The sequence below is a fragment of the Sphaeramia orbicularis genome, unplaced genomic scaffold (genome assembly GCF_902148855.1).
Source record: "Sphaeramia orbicularis unplaced genomic scaffold, fSphaOr1.1, whole genome shotgun sequence".
NCBI classification, from domain to species: Eukaryota; Metazoa; Chordata; class Actinopteri; order Kurtiformes; family Apogonidae; genus Sphaeramia; species Sphaeramia orbicularis.
The window spans coordinates 12501-28942 of NW_021941530.1; positions in this window are offsets into that span (position 1 = coordinate 12501).

Here is a 16442-nt window from a genome sequence, read left to right on the forward strand (position 1 = left end):
AGCCACCTGCTCCCCCTGCTGGTCACATCTAATATCACCATGTTTAGAGTCTCCTGTAAAATCTGTAGTGAGAATAAACAACACCCCAACTGATCTGTCCTCCTCTCCCAGGCCCTCACTGTCCACCTGTCAACTAACCACCTCAGTGAATTCCTCTTCTCCTTCCCCATCTCCAGCAGCCTACACCTCTGCCTTGCTCTTCTCCATTCCTGTCATATCCAGGTCTCGTATGGGGTTCCACTCTGCTAAAAGGCATCGTAGGTGGTTCAGACAAATCCCATTACACACAGCGGACACCAACACCATGATGTCACCACCACCTAGCCGGTTTGGATTACTAAATGCACGTTCCATTGCCAATGAATCCTTCTCCCTAAATGAGCTTTTTACCAACAGGAACTTGGACGCATTATTCCTGACGTAGACGTGGCAAAGGGATGGGGAGTTCATTCATTTGAATGAGCTGTGCCCTCCTGGCTGCTCTGCTGTTGGTCAGCCCCGCCCCTGTTGCCGGGGCGGTGGCCTGGCTGTAGTGCACCAAGACAAATACACATGCAGAGGGATGAGCACCGATGACTTTCCCTCATTTGAGTCACAAATGATCCAGATTGGCTGGTCCAGTGTGTTTTCCTGTTTCTTAATCTCCCGTCCCCCTGGCCCTGCTGGTGCCTTCTTAAGCGATTTCAGTGATTTCCTTACATCAATAATAAAACTGGAGAAGGTTTTAATTCTTGGGGATTTCAATCTGCACATCGACAACAATTCATCCAGCCCAGCAATGGAACTTTTAGCCATGACTGACACTTTTAACCTCAAACAACATGTATCTGGCCCCACCCACAAGAAAGGCCACACCCTGGACCTGGTTTTCTCATTGGGCTTACACGTCACAAATGTGTGTGTTGAGGATGTCCACTTGAGTGATCATTGTGGTGTGTTTTTTGACTTATGTGTGCCTCTGGAGCCCAAGCCTGCACCTAGAAGGGCCAAGAGGAGGATTATTACAGAGTCCACAGGTTCTCCGTGCCCTGTTTAACCCTAGTCTTCTTAATGAGTGTCCCGATGTTGATGAGTTTATCCAGTGCTTCTCCACACACTGCAGCTCTATTCTGAACCAGGTGGCTCCCCTGAAAACCAATGTCACTGGTAAGTGGTCTTGTCCCTGGATAAATGAAAACATCTTAAACCTAAGGAGAACTTGTCGCAAAACTGAGCATCTTTGGAAATCAACCCAGTTGGAAGTACACGGGTTACATCTGAAAGATCTCATAACCTCATTAAATAAAATGATTAAGGAGGCAAGATCCAGCTACTTCCACAAACTTATAGCCACAAACAAGAAAAACCCCAAAGTAATCTTTGACACAATCCAGTCCATTGTGTCCCCTGCTGCCCCCCCCCCCCCCCCCCCCCCCCGTGCTCTGTAAAGCTGACAGCAATGACTTCCTAAACTTCTTCACAGACAAGATCAGGGATATTAAACACAGTATCCCACCACCCTCTGGCCGTCTGACCTGAGCTGATCCCCCTCTGCAAACCTGGTCCTCTTTCGACCCTGTGACACTGGAGGATATCTCAGCACTTGTATCCAAAACGAGACCCTCCTCCAACTCTGCAGACCTCCTCCCCCATAAGCTCCTTGTCGGTGTCTTTGACACTATTGGACCATGGGTCACAAAGCTTTTTAACCTGTCGCTCTCAACTGGTTTGTTTCCCAGTTCCTTCAAACAGGCCATCATAGAACCTAAACTAAAGAAAACCACACTGGACCCCACAGACTTCAAAAGCTACAGGCCCATTTCAAAGCTCCCCCTATTGGCCAAAATCCTTGAGAAGGCAGTGTCTAAACAACTGACAGCTTTTCTGGAGACACACCAGATCTATGACACTTTTCAGTCTGGGTTTAGACAACGCCACTCAACAGAAACCGCACTATTAAAAGTGTCCAGTGACATCCTGATGGAGGCCGACTCCGGAAATCCACGGTCTTGGTCCTGCTAGATCTGTCCTCGGCCTTTGACACAGTGGACCATACCATAATGATTGAGAGACTGAGGGACCTGGTAGGGATGTCAGGTCCTGTGCTAGACTGGTTCTCCTCTTACCTGACCGGCAGAAGCTTCACTGTGTCAATAAACAACTTCCAATCTGACTCAGCGGATTTACTGTGTGGTGTGCCCCAAGGCTCTGTCCTGGGACCAGTGCTATTCTTACTCTATGTCCTCCCACTTGGCCACATTATCCGACAGTATAGTGATGTCTCCTATCATCTATTCACAGATGACATCCAGATATACTGCTCCTTTAACTCCTCTGAGCCCCACAAACTGAGTTCCTTAATCATCTGCTTGTCAGAGCTGAAGCAGTGGCTAAATGAGAACAGCCTCCAGCTGAACTCCAGTCAAACACAGACCCTCATCACTGACCCGGACAGTGCAATCCCAGGGATCAAACATCACCTTGGAGACCTGAGTTCCTCGGTAAAGACCAAACTGAGGAATCTGGGTGTCATCTTTGACCAGGACATGTCTTTAGAATTCTACTCCAAACACCTGGTGAAAAACTGTTTCTTCCAACTACGCAACATCTCCAAACTCAGATCTATGGTGTCCATAAATGAGCTCGAGATGATTGTTCACGCCTTTGTGTCTTCTGGCTTAGACCACTGTAACAGCCTGTTCACATGTTTAAACAAGAAGGAGCTGGCCCGTCTACAGTTTGTCCAGAACTCTGCTGCCAGGCTCCTGACCCGCACAAACAGGAGAACCCACATCACTCCCATTCTTAAATCTCTCCACTGGCTCCTGTTCTATATCGTCTGCATTTCAAAATTCTTCTGCTAACTTTCAGGGCTCTCCATGGCCAGGCCCCTGCATACATTGCTTCTCTGATCCAACCCTACAGCTCGACTCGTAGCTTGAGGTCTTCAGGACAGCACCTGCTGATGGTTCCACACACCTGCTGATGGTTCCACACACCTGTTTTAGCACACGCGGTGACAGGTCTGTTAAAGCTGTGGCACCACGTCTATGGAATGACCTGCCTCTACACCTACGGTCCATGGACTCTGTAGAGAGTTTTAAGAAACACCTCCAAACCCTCCTGTTCAAAAAGGCTTTTTAGTCTCCCACCTGACCCAGGACCACCACAAACTGATTACACTCTATGTATTCATCATAACGTACTCCATGTGTCACCCCCCCCACCCACCCAGTCTCTCTATATCTCTATCACTTTCTCTTTTCTCCTCCTTTACTCTCTCTCTCTCTCTCTTTAACCCCAACTGGTCCAGGCAGACGTCCATCCTTCAGGAGTCTGGGTCTGCTCCAGGTTTCTGCTGTTAAAGGGAAGTTTTTCCTTCCACTGTCACCAATCACAAGTGTTTCCTCCTGGAGGATTCTGTTGGGTCTCTGTAAACTTGATTTGATTCTGATTTGAATTGGTAAAGCACTTTGTGACTCTGTGTGTGAAAAGTGCTCTATAAATAAAATTTACTTACTTACACACACATACATACACACATACATACACACACACACACATGCATACACACACACACACACACACTCATGTAAGTGTCTCTCAGTGGAATCACACTCCACAACTCTGCTTTCCATCTGTGTTTGTACTTTTGTCTCGACCATAATTTGGACAAATCTTCAATATCAACGACTATAAAATGAAAAAGAGTATATTTAAATACTGATGCTTGTCCAGTTTCCAATTAGTTTTCAGCAAATGTCAGGTGTTTTTCTGAATAATAATAATAATAATAATAATAATAATAATAATAATAATGGATTAGATTTCTATTGTCCTTTTTAACGCAGTGCTTTCCATTATTGATCCATTATTCATACGCTCTCACACTCTTTTTCATTTGCAGATGTTTTCTTGGTTTGAATCGTTTCTTTATTTGCAGATTATTTGATGATTATTCATGTGTTTTTGTTTCTTTTTCATTCTTCTTTTTGTACCTGGTTTAAACTTGTGTTTGAGTTTGTGAATTCGCATGGTTTCTGTCTTTGCAGATTTTTTCTCGAACTCAGACGCATTGGGCCATTGGAATGTTTTTGGCCCTTGTCGGCCACCGTAGGACATAATCCATGTGTCAATACTTTATATTTGCTTCAACAATGAGATTCAAGTGCAGTACTTTAATTTAGGCCTACCTCTGAATTAGAACCAGACATGAATAACTCTGTTTCTTCTTCTATTCTACTTATTTCAGTTCTGAATTTGTGATTGTGTTTGTATTTCCTATGGACATTTTTATTTTGTAGATTTGTCTGTGCTTTAAAAGTCCAAAAAGAACAAGGATTGAAAATGAACCAATGCTGTAAATGTTTGGGTCTGAGCTTCATTAGAGTTTCTGCAGGTCATTCAAAAGCATTCAGTCATTCAATAGATTTGGTGAAAATTAAAGCCTTAAATGACATTAAAAGCACTAATGCCAGCGTACATACACACCCAGTGGATCAGCTGTTCTTCACACCAGCCCACCTGAATATGACCCGATAGAACCAGCTCTGTTTTTGTGGGACTGTTGTAACAGAATGAGACTGAACCAGTGTAATAACAGGAATAATGAACACAAATGAGCACCAGCTCAAACACCAGAGCCAGACAGGGTTTTAACTCCAGGGGGATTGGACTGTTTAACTGTAGTTGTTTCCAAAAATAGCTCATATGTCAGTTTGAACTCTGAAGGAAATGTGTGTGAAGTGATGCTGAGGAGACTGAGGCAACACTGGTTTAAGTATTTAATCGTATATTTGCAAAAACAAGTGGCAACATGTGAAAGCTGGCTCCAGTTCAACACATATATGCACATGGGACGCAAAAAGGGAAAGGAAAGGGATGTTCACTGAAGGAAGATCCGGAAATAACAAGCGTTCAGAGCACCCTGAATGCTGTGCATGTGTGAATCGACTGTTTCTGTTTAAATTCCACAGTTTCCAGGTTGTTCCATACAGCAGAAACAGTTGAATCTGGTCCCAGTCATGTGTCTGTCCAATTAGATTCAATTCACATCAATATTAGTTGAGTTCTAATTTTAAATGTGTGGGAAATGGGATTTTCAGTGTTCAGTGTAAATGTCCACAGAGTCCACATTCCACAGTGGATGTGGACAATTTAGTTCCACATACAAGAGACTGTTCTAAGCTGCGGGGTTAGGGTTAGGGTTAGGGTTTGGAAAATGTCTCAATGATGACAGATGGAAAACTGTAGATGTTGTGACCTTGCTGTGACCTTGAACTTTGGCCTACTGGGACTAAAATGGACTGGGTTGGTCCCAGGGCCTAGGCCTATCTGTGGGGAAGATCTGGGAAAGATGGGTGGAAGAGTTTTACACTAAAGATGAGAACACACAAACAAACAAACACACGCAAACAAACAAATGTGATCACAAAACCTCCTGGAGGAGGTAATGAATGAAATCACATGATATAGTTGAAGAGAATGAATGTGACTCCATATGGACCCAACCATGCCAAAGTGGGTTTGACTGAAGTGGGTTTGACTGGACCCAACCATGCCAAAGTGGGTTAGTGCTGGTGCGGATCAGAGTATGTTGTTGTCATTTAAGAACATGCTGTTGTAGTGAGAAATGAAATCCAGGCAGCTGTTATTTAAATCTGTGGTGATCCTAATAGAAGAAAACAAGATGGAGCGAGGAGGAGGAGGAAGAGGAAGATTTAGAGCATAGGAGCTGGTCTGCAGAAGGGATTTGAACTTCTGAAATGAGAACAGAGATGGAAGGAATAAGAGGGAAGTGTCGGAGAAATGGAGGAAGATTCCAGAGGAGGAGATATGAGAATGACTGAAAGAAGAGTGAGATGATCCCAGAACAGTGGAGAAACTGTAAATGAGGGATTAAATAAAGTGAATACAGTTTGTGTGAACAGACAGGTGCAGACCACCACACCATGACAACTGGGTTTTTTTTACTCACCATGCTGAAGACTTCTAGGATTAAAAAAAAAGGTATTAAAAAGATAATACTGCAGGTGGTATGGGATTTAAAAAATCTGCTTCTTCTTCTTCTTTTTCCTTCTCATTCTCATCATTAGGCCCGAGCCCAGGCACACATGTCGGCGAGGGCCTATTAAAATCGTATGATTCCGTTATTTTTTTTTTTTTTTTACTCTCACCACTTTGACCCCCTGAACGTTAACAAAAAGTCATTTTTATTTGACCAAAAATTCAAGCCTGGTGAAATTTTTTTTTATTTGAAGTCGCCAAGAAAAAATATTGCAAAATGGCTCAGCAGCGCCCCCTCAGAAATCAAAATACATTGTGCGGGTGGAGCCCTCCCCAAATTTTTTTCCACATACAAACATGAAACTTGGTCCAGTCATAGTCCATGGTAGGACGAGTAAAAAATGACATTATGGCCCCGCCCTAAACCCAAGAGGAAGTCAGCCATATTGGATGGAAGTGTGGCCTGTAAAATCCCAGCCCTCATCCTTTCCTCATCTCCTCCTAGAGTTTCCGTCCAATTTGGACCCAAGTGGGTGAAAATCACCTCCACACATGTGGGATCAGAAGTTACCAATGACATTTTTGATCAAATGATGGGTGTGGCTGTGACGAGCCTGTGATGAAGTGTTCATTTTCAGAAGTATAAAAGTGTGTGTATCTGCACAATGTCGGATCAAGTCCACAATACAGTGTCCTCTGACTGACAGTGGCCTGGGGGGTCATGTGGGGGGGAGGGGCTTAACACCGCTTGTGGTTTTAATTGGGTTTTTTTTAAATGAAGATAACAGTGGTGTTCATAAACTAAATCCACATATACTGCTTTAATCTACCTTAAACGTTCAACACACAACTTCAGTACATACTAAAAATGGAATCCATCCTTGGCTAATGATAATAATAATAATAGTTTTAATTCCAACTTTTCCACCCAAACACTCAGATTACTCTCCATCCACTCATGGATAAAGATGACTTCATTTTACAAAACAGTTTCCATGGCTTAGCACGTAGAGTAGTGTAATGAAAAACTGTGGACGTGTGATGGGTTCCACCGCAGACTGTCAATTATTGTGATGAGAACGCAAAAAAAAAAAAAAAGGGGGAAAAGCTTCTGTATGAGCTTTCTCCATGACATGATGTTATAAATAAATGTGTGCAGAGCTCTGCTGAGGACACAGAGTGGTTTTATTCAGAACACGTCCGAGTGACGGACAGAACGGACAAAGCAGGCCACGCTGCTGTTTACATTTAAGACGCAACGAATACGCAATGAAGGCCTGAGTCCAGCTACGACTAACTGATGGAATCAAACCAATTAAAACCAGGTGATTTAGGCTGATGTTTATGACTGGAGTTAATTAGAAGGAGAAAAACAGAGTGGAGAGAGAGAGAGAGAGAGAGGCAGAAAAGGAGGGAGAATTAGGAAAGAACTGGGTAAAAGAGAGAGAGCAATATGGAGAAAAAAAGGAGGGGGGGATTTAAGCTGCCAAAGGGTTAGACCAGGGCTGTCAAACCTGCGTCCCCCCAAAGGTTCCAGTCCCACCCCTGGGATGAATTTGCAAAGTGTATAAATTCCACAGTCCAGGCTGTGGAACTCATGTTAGTGTGGGTTCCACATCCAGACCAATCTGATCTACAGTCCAATAAGAACAGCAGAAGAACCCACACAAAAGAAGGACTGCAGATTTACTACTGGGACTGATGGAAAAAATAATATTACATTATGTCTGTAAATAATGACAACTGCAAATGTTTGTCTTTGTTTTAGTGCAAAAAATCACATTAAATTGTGAAAATCTTTCCATTTCCAAACTCTCCTGTACCAATAAAATGTGACTAACCTGAACAAATGTGTCCAACCTGAAATGTCTGTATTAAATTCAGTCCAGTTTGAACTCTTTTCTTCCTGTTCCTCAGTGTTTAGTGTCTTTGGAGATCTGATCCAGAATGCACATGGACTAATGAGAAGTGGAGGAAGAAGACTGAGAAAATTACACTGATTTTACTGAAGAAATTTCCGTTTTTTCAGGTTATTCACATCTTTTATGTTTGGATAGTTTATAAAAGTAAGTATTTTCATAATTTAATGGTTGTTTTTTTTTTTTTTTGCACTAAAACACAGACATAAATTGTCAGTTGTTATAATTTCTAGGTTCTTCTGTTCTTATTTTCCTGGTTGGGTCCACTGCAGATCAAATCAGACTGAATGTGGAACCTGAAAGAACAGGAGTTTGAGAACCCTGATGTAAAGAAAAGAGGAGGAGCTGCTGAAGGGAAAATACAGAATGCAATTAGAAAGTGAGAGAAGGAGAGAATCTTTTCTGACTAATGTATGATAAAGAAAAGCAGGTTTTAGGAGATAAGAAGGAAAAGCCAAAAGGTGGGCGTGGTCAGATGCAAAGTTATTATTGTTGACGAAAACTAATGAAATGACCAAAGCTAGAATTGTAAAAACATTTTCATTAACTGAAATAAATAAAAACTATAATTAAAAGAAAAAATGATAACTAACTGAAACTGTATTGTGTGTTTACTAAACTAACTAAAACAGATAAAAATTCTGGATCAGATTCCCTTGGTTTTGGTCTTTGTCAATGTCAGATTGATGTTCAGTGGATTTCTTTGTCTCTCTCAGTTTTCTGTGCTGTCTCCATACGACACTTTTTGCTCCGTCACTTGTGTTCACTTGTGGTTTCCAGTCGTCTTCTGGTCCCCACTCTACCTGGAAACATGGAGACTAAAGCAGCAGAGTCCTGTCTGGGATTGATTTGAATAGGAGCACAGAGAAGAAGAGAAAAGAGACCACTGAACTACAACTGAACTACAACTGAACTACAACTAAACTAAAACTAAGCATTTAGAAAAAAAAAAAAGAAAACTAATAAAAACTATCAAACCTGCTCTAAAAACTAATTCAAATGAACTGAATTAGAGAAAAAAAAGTCAAAACTAAATAAAACTAAACTAGAATGAAAAATCCAAAACTATTAGAACCTTGGTCAGATCAGAGTGGAAAAAGTTACTGGTTTTACAGTAATCTATTACACTGCACCACAGGATCTGAAGATGAAATGTTAGATTTATGTGGAGTAAACTATCAAACCATTTCTGTTTTATTTAGACAGAAGGAGAAGCGAGAAGGTTGGAAAAAGATAGATGTAGAAATAAACAGAGTGTCAAGGTCAAGAAAAAAAAAAAAACAGACGCAGAGACACAGAGGTTTGACCACCAGGGCAAATCTAGTCTGTGATCTGCATGTGAAGTCCAGGCGTGACAGACAAGTGTGGACGTCTGAGGTTCAATCAGTGCTAACCTTTAAGAGGCTGGAGCACCGAGATGACAAACACAAACAAAAAAAAACCCACAGAGATGACAAACACAAAAACAAAAAAACACAGAGATCACAAACACACACACAAAAAAACAACAAAACACTGAGATGACAAACAGAAACAAAAAAAAAAAAAAAAAACACACACAGGAGGGAGACATGGAGCCCAGGAGCATTTCCTCTGTATCGTCATAGCAACTGATAGAAGTAAGAGGAAATATTCTTCTATATGATGAAAAAAATGACATAGAAAAGTGGTTCCAACCTTTAAAACCGGGACAGATTCTATTGAATGACAGTTTTTTCTGACTAAGACCATGGACCATGGATCCAAAATGCTGAATATATTTACTGTATTTATTTTACCCCAAAAACTGTTGTTGTAAAAGTAAAAAAAAAAAATAAAGGGTTCTTGACAGGGATGGAACCGTATGGAAATTTCAGATCAAGGTTATTGTGACTAAAATTATCACAGTTATCATTATTATCGCAGTATTGTTGAAATTGTGCTCAAAATGTTCAAAAAGTACTGATACACACACTGAAAGAATTTAACCAAGTTGTATTTAAAAAAAAAAACAATAAAATAAAATAACTGTCACAATGTCCCTTCTGTGTCAGAAACATTCCAATATTAACCCTTAGTGGTCTGAGCCTATTTTGTCTGTTTTTCAGTCCTTTTGATTTTGCCTTTATATACTATAGAAACAAATGTTTACTATACCCATGTTTGGGATCTGTTTTTTCAGCACAACTTCATCTATATCATCTGTCTGTTATTTTTTCACTTTAACCTACTATAAAAACACAAAAGGACAGAAAACACACAAAAAATATAAAGTCCGATTTGAAAAATGTGTATAATTTAAAATAATTTTGTATAAATAACACACAGATGCTTAACGAACCTTTTCACAGACTTTAAAAGTGAATACTGGTTCTAAATATTAGGTATAGAAAATTCAAATTGTAATAAATTAAAACTTCACTCAAATATTTGACATTAAAGCAGGTCTTTACATCGGCGTTTTTTCCCCTAAAAGTGCAGTAATCAAACACAGTTATCATGAGAATTAGAATTTAAACGCTAATATTAACCGTCTGTAATCTTACGGTCATTTATCGTTATACCGGTAATTGTTACATCCCTAGTTCTTGAAAAGGATGGAAAAAAAGTCTTTACAAAATAACCCACGTTGCAGTAACTTATATTTGCTTCAACAATGAGGTTATAAACAGGGTTTGATTTGTTGGGGGGGAGGGGGGGGGTGTCAACTCCCCCTCTGGTTTTTACATCTCTACTTTTGCTAAATGAATTTCATCCTCGGGGGGGGGGGGGCGCGCTTCTGTAAATGCCATCAGGTTGTGTCAGTTTTCTTCCCCCTATATCACAGGTGTCGAACATGCCTCCTGGGGCCAAAACCATCCCGTCGAAGGTTCCAATCTGGCCCACAGGATGAATTTGCAAAGTGCAAGTCAGGGCGTGGAACTCAAAAATAATATCATAATAACCTATAAATTATGACAACACCAATTTTTTGTCTTTGATTTAATGCAAAAAACATTTAATTTTAAAATATTTACATTAACAAACTATCCTTTAACAATAAAATGTGAATAACCTGAACAAATATGAACAACCTGAAATGTCTAAAGAAAATTCAGTGCAATTTTAACAATTTTCTGCCTGTTACTAAATGTGTTGTGTCTTTGTAGATCTGATCTGTAATACATATGTGGAAATGATAAGTCGAGGCAGAATATTGATAAAATTGTACTTATATTTCTTAACAAATTTCATGTTTTTCAGGTTATTCACATCCTTTTTGTTTGGATAGTTTGTAAATGTAAATATTGGCATAATTGAATGTTATTTTTTGCACTAAAACAATTTGGAGTTGTCATTATTTATTGGTTGTCATGCTATTGTTTAACTGGTCCGGTCCACTGCAGATTAAATTGGGCTGAATGTGGAACCTGGAAGAACAGGAGTTTGACAGCCCTGTCCTATATCCGCCATCACTGACACTAACATTCACCTGAACAGAACTGGCATAGTCTCAGAATTCACAAACGTCCCCATGCACTGGGGGGGTAAAGGCCACAGATTCATGCATTTGTGTGTGGGGGGGGGGCATACAGTAGTGGAGGGGGTCCAGTGGATACAGGTTAGAAGGGGTGAAAATTTCATGTAAGATCCGCTGAATAATAGAGGAATAGAAGCAGAGAGATGGACGATGAAAGGATGTAAATGACAGAGTTCATGTCTGTCTGTGTGATTCCACTCACCATCTCACACTGTTATTGTATTAATTACAATTTTATTGAATGGCAATTGAATGCCACACCCCTGCAGACTAGCGTTGTGAACCCCAGGTAGATGGCACCAGTTGAACTGTGCTGTCTTCCTGGTAAGTACACACACTGTTAGTCCCGTCATAATTTGACATTTTTTATCTTAATTTCATATCTAAGTGATTGTATACACAATTATATTTGTGTACCGCTTAGCTCTCTATCGCTCGAGCATAATTCTGGAATGAAAATGACAATATTCTTAATTATATGTTCATAGCATGGTTAGCATGTGGTGTGTTAGCAAACTTTGATTTTTTTTTTAATTTATTTTAGCTTAGCAGGGTGAGAACAAGTCTCCGGTGTTACTAATGACACTGACTGTGTACTTTTCTGACAGGAATAAACGGCAAGTGTCCAGAGAAGTTGGGTTTGGTCATATCAAAGTCAAAGTCATCTTTTTTGTCAGTTTTGCCATGTACATTATATACAGAGAGAGCCGAAATTACTGGACTCTAAGGCCCCGCAGTGCAAGTAAACATAGAGTGCAAATAACATAGAAAGTGCAAAGTGCAAATAACATAGAAAAGTGTTAAAGGTAAACATAAAAGAGTGCAGTAGAGGAATAACAAAAGAACAATCAAGGTGTATATGTGGATCACTTGCACTAAAGTGGAGATGGTTCGGGGGGGTGGGGGTGGGGCCTGCCTGATGGCAGGTGGCTGAAGAGGCTGTGAGACGGGTGGGTGGGTGGGGTCCTTTATGATGTGGACGGCTTTCCGGGTGAGGTGGGTGTTATAGATGTCCTGAAGGGAGGGGACAGGAGCTCCAGTGATCTTCTCAGCTGCTCTCACTATACGCTGGAGGGTCTTTTTGCAGGATGCGGTGCAGGCACCGAACCACACAGTGATGCAGCTGGTCAGGACACTCTGGATGGTGCCTCTGTAAAAAGTGTGCATGATAGGGGCTGGGGCTCTGGCTCTCCTAAGTTTGCGGAGGAAGTATAGGCATTGCTGGGCCTTTCTGGCTAGTGATGCGGTGTTTATAGACCAGGAGAGGTCCTCCGAGATGTGCACACCCAGGAACTTGGTGCTGCTCACCCTCTCCACAGCAGCACCATCAATAGTCAGAGGAGCTTGCTGGGTGTGCGCTCTCCTGAAGTCCACCACCATCTCCTTTGTCTTCTCCACATTCAAGGGCAGGTTATTGTCCCTGCACCACGTCACCAGGTGGCTCACCTCACTCCTGTAGTGGGTCTCGTCGTCATTGCTGATCAGACCCACTACGGTCGTGTCGTCCGCAAACTTAATGAGAAGGTTGGAGCTGTGCCTCGGTGTGCAGTCATGGGTCAGCAAGGTGAAGAGGAGGGGGCTTAGCACACATCCTTGGGGGGCTCCTGTGTTCACCGTGATGGTGCTGGATGTGTTACTGCCGAGCCGTACTGCTTGTGGTCTTCCCGTCAGGAAGTCCAGCACCCAGTTGCACATGGAGGCACTAAGCCCCAGCCGGTCCAGTTTATGGATGAGCTGTTGGGGGATGAGTGTGTTAAATGCAGAGCTGAAGTCAATGAACAGCAGTCTGGCATATGAGTCCTTCAAGTCCAGATGGGTGAGGACTGAGTGGAGGACAGTGCAGATCGCATCATCAGTTGAGCGGTTGGACCGATAAGCGAACTGGAAAGGGTCCAGGGAAGGGGGGGATGATGGATCTGATGTGCTGCAGGACCAGCCGTTCAAAGCACTTCATGAGGATGGGGGTGAGTGCAACTGGACGGTAGTCCTTGAAGCAGGTGGGGACCTCCTTCTTCTGGACCGGGATGATGGTGGTGGCTTTGAAGCATGTGGGGACAACAGCCTGACTCAGAGAGGTGTTGAAGATGTCTGTTACAACATCTGGGAGTTCCACTGCACAGTCTCTAAGTACACGACCGGGGATGTTGTCTGGACCCGGGGCTTTGCGTGCGCTGATCCTACTAAGGGATCTCCTCACGCTCGCTGGGGACAGTGTCATCACCTGGTCACCGGTGGGGGGTGGGGTCTTCTGTGCAGGGGTGCTGTTGTGTGCTTCGAAGCGAGCGAAGAAGCTGTTGAGCCGGTTCAGGTGGAGCTGTGGCAGGTCTGTGGCGCAGGCTTGTAGTCCATAATGGTCTGTATCCCCTGCCACAGACTCCAGGTGTCTCTGCTGTCGCTGAAATGGTGGGCTATTCTCCTGGAGTACTGCCTCTTAGCCTCTCTGATGCCACGTGACAGGTTGGCCCTTGCTGTCCTCAGGTCCGCCTCGTCTCCAGCTCTGAAGGCAGCGTCCCGAGCCTTCAGAAGCCTGTGGACCTCCCCTGTCAGCCATGGCTTCTGGTTGGCCCGGACAGTGATGGTCTTGGTGTCCGTGACATCATCAATGCATTTGGTGACGTAGGCAGTGACAGTCTCTGTGTACTCCTGGAGGTCTATGGTGGTGTTGTAGGTGGCAGCCTGCTTGAACATATGCCAGTCAGTGGAGCTGAAACGGTCCTGAAGCGCCTCTGAGGACCCCTCTGGCCAAACTCGTACCTGTTTCCGAACTGGTTTGGTGACTTTAACCAGTGGTCTGTATGCTGGCATTAGCATAACAGTGAGGTGGTCTGAGGCGCCGAGGTGGGGGAGGGGCAGGGCCTTGTAGGCTCTGTTCGTGGAGGTGTAAACATTGTCCAGGGTATTGTTTCCCCGTGTGGGAAAGCCAATGTTTTTTGTGAAGTTTGGGAAACACAGTATTTGGGTCTGCGTGGTTGAAATGCCCAGCCAGGATCAGGAAAGCATCTGGGTGGGTAGTCTGCTGCTCACTGATGTGCTGGCAGAGTTCGTTCAGTGCTTCACTCCTGTTGTTGTTGGAGGTGGTGGTGGTGGGGGGGGGGGGGGGGGGGGGGGGGGGGCGGTGTAAACAGCCATGAGCAGTATGGCCCTGAACTCCCCTGGCAGATAAAATGGCCGGCATTGATAATCATGATCTCTATCAGCGGTGAACAGTGTTTGCAGACCACCACAGCATCCCCACACCAGGCATCACTGATGTAAACACAGAGGCCCCCGCCCCAGGTCTTACCTCCCTCCGTGAGAGCTCTGTCTGCTCGGTAGCATGAGAGCCGGTCGAGCTGGATGGCGCAGTCCGGGACGCCGTCGTTGAGCCATGTTTCCACAAACACAAAAACACAGCACTCTCTCACAGTCATCGTGGATGAGTGAAGTAGTCTGATGTAGTCCAGCTTGCTAACCAGAGACCGCACGTTGGCCAGCACCATGGTGGGAATAGCCGGCTTATGTGGGTTAGCCGCTAGCCTAGCCCGGATACCTCCACGTTTGCCCCTCTTCTGTCTCCTCAAACGCCGCTTGTGGCACTTCCAAGGTGGTCAAGGTACAGGTACAGATCCAGGAGTGGGGGTCGGTGGTGGTGGGGGTTCCCGGAGAAGACCGCAGTCTCGTAGTTCCTCAACGCGCATGAAGTTTACTTCGTATAAATAGTTACGATTTAGTTGAAGTAAAGCCCCTCGGCTGTATGCTAGTTTACAAACGGATGAACGCGACTTAGACATACAAGTGCAATGACTAACACAGGACGAAAAACACGAAAGCACTGTTTTAACGGGACAGAGTGAAGCCGCTGCGTCCGCACGTGCTGCCATCTTGCAAAAAAAAAAAGAAAAGTAACACAACACACAAATACAGCGGTTACATAAAGGTTTGCTTTGGTTTCACGCCGGCGTTAGCTACGTTAGTTATAGGGCTGTGTATTGGGAAGAATCTGGCGATACGATTCAAATCACAATACCAGGATCACAATACGATATATCACGATATATCACTATACTGTTAACAAGGCAATATTTTATGTTTCTTTTGTTTCTTCTTCTAAGATATTATTTTCCTGGAAAAATGTATTAATGCCAGAAATCTGCACAATTACTAAATACATTTTTATTTGATCAGAACAGGATCTAATACTATATCACAAAACTTCCCTCTGTTATAAATAATAATAATAAATAAATACATAAAATGATGTTTACAGACATTACAGTTTCAGATCCTGCTCAAATGTTCATATTCTATTCGTTGTGAAATAAATGTATAGTGTTCAGTCACTGAATCATCCAACGTCAGAATGTTATTTTTGTGCGATCCTAACAAAGGAACTAACATCTGCCTCTTTCAGACAGTAAAAAGTGCTTTTAGGATGATTGAAATAACCATTATTTAACAAAACAGTGTTATCCCTAAAAATTTTTGAAAAAACTACATGCATGACCTGCAATATCACAATACTACCTTTTTAGAACAAACAACAGAGCAAAATACCCATTTAAATAAATACCTAAAAATATTGATATAGTACTTTTTAATATCGATAAAGTATCATGAAATGAAATATCGCGATATATTGCAGAACCGATATTTTCTTACAGCCCTAGTTAGTTATGGATGATGTTGTGCCGAATTCCACTCCCTGTCGAAAACTGCTCCCTCTTCCTAAATTAGCCACGAAGAGGACAATGTGCACCAAATTCACTTTAGTTCATTTTCACAGTAAATTTTTTCTCTCTTTTGACTGTAGAGTATGAAATTAATTGTGAATTATTCATCCTCTGAACACCATCGTAGCTGTGTAGCAATTAAGTAATTATATTGTAAGATACTACAGTTATGTTTTTTATCTGTTTAATATTGAAGAATGTGCAAACTGTAAGGTATATAATGAAACTTTAAAACGTTAAATTTTGAGTAGAAAACACAAAATATAGAACGCTAAAAACAGATACTGCTGAAAACTACATCACCCTTGTTGTGCCGAATTCCGCTCCCTG